Source organism: Arachis ipaensis, chromosome B02, assembly GCF_000816755.2.
Source record: "Arachis ipaensis cultivar K30076 chromosome B02, Araip1.1, whole genome shotgun sequence".
In the NCBI taxonomy this organism is placed as follows: Eukaryota; Viridiplantae; Streptophyta; class Magnoliopsida; order Fabales; family Fabaceae; genus Arachis; species Arachis ipaensis.
In genome coordinates this window covers 107,596,375-107,598,112 of record NC_029786.2, presented here as the reverse complement: position 1 = coordinate 107,598,112, position 1,738 = coordinate 107,596,375, and positions in this window count along the sequence as shown.

Sequence of the window (1,738 nt, the reverse complement as noted above, 5' to 3'; positions counted from 1 at the left end):
TTATTTTAAATAATGTCTTGGGACTTTTTTTTCATGAATTAAGAGATAACACAATCTTATTTGAATGTTTTTGCAGGTATTCCAATGAAGACGTTAGAGATCTAATAATGATACATTCTGATACTTTATTTTGTAATAGTTTAAACTCATTTAGTTCAAGATATTTGCTTTTCAACACTGTTACTTAAATTTCATATTTTTATTACTAAAAATATTACTTATATGGATATGGCTAATCTTTTTAATTTTGTATAATATAATTTTGTTCTAAGTAGCATCTTTATTTTATATATATATATTTTTTAATTTATCTTTTATGATTAGCCACGAAAAAACCGTGGCTAAATAACCCAACAATGTTTAGCCACAGAAAAAATGTGGCAAAAAAGCCCAGCTTACCAATATTAGCCACGGAAAAATTGTGGCAAAGCTATACTTGTTGGTTACACTGTTGTCATTTAACCACGGTTTAGAGTGTGGCCAATAACATAAAAACCGTGGCTATTCAGATGTCTCCACGGATCATAAAACTGTGGCTAACCGGACGAAAACCGTGGCTAACTGAAAAGGCGTCGCCCTTGTTAGCCACGGAAATGTATTCGTTGCTAAAGCTTAATCGCTACGGAATTTCTTGATTTTAGCCACGGTTTTTTTCGTGGCTAATCACCACATTTCTGGTAGTGAAATTGACCTGATTTATAATATAGAGATGTTCAAATCGATTTATATAGAAGTATTTAGAACATGATATATAACTAATTCTGATTTATAATATTTATGTAATTTTGAGTTAGAATTATTTTATGTAATAAATTACTTTAATTTAGAACCATAATAAAAATATGTCAAGTTCAGCTACATCTTCTTAGATGAGATGATTTTATTATTGTTTACTCAATTTTATTTTAAATATGTAAAAAAAAAAAGTGAGTCTAATCTTAAAATTAATATAAATTTTGTTGGACATAAAATATGAAACAATGCATATGTGCATTCTATTTTACAAACGAATCTGATTTTTGCTTCTTGTTAGCATTATAGATGGCAGTAGTTTTGTTAATTTTACAAAATATAGATGCACTGTTAATTATAAAATAATCTTATAAACATTTAATTATCATATGGCAACATCTGAATAAAGAAAACTATTTTTATTAAAGAAATAATATTTTAAATTAAATTTTAAAAATTATATAATTTTATATTTTAATAAATGTTTTAATTATAAATTAGATTTTATTAAACACTATCATTGTAATTTATACTTATTAAAGAATTTATGTTATTTTACTAGATATAACTACTATCTTTTTTTAAAAAATAAAAAGATAAAGAAATATTAAAGAGCGACAAGAATACTAGGTCATTAACACATGATTAGTAAATTTCTAAAGTTTAAAACATTGATAAATCAACTATATAGCTATGAAAGATGAGTGAACAATTATTTTTACCTATGAAATTTAAAATGCTAAAAAAACATATCCATTAATAAAATTAACCTTTAGATATTAATAAAAAAATATTTTGTAAGTACAAACATAGTTTACTGTTATTAAAATTGAAAACGGTGAAAATACATCTAAACTTTAAAAATTTTCACATGCCTTCAACAACTTAATAATTGTTGGCCCGAAAAGACTATTACTGGGGAAATGGACTGGAACATAAATATTATTTTTTAAAATAAGATAGTAGTTATATCTAGTAAAATAACATAAATTCTTTAATAAAATCT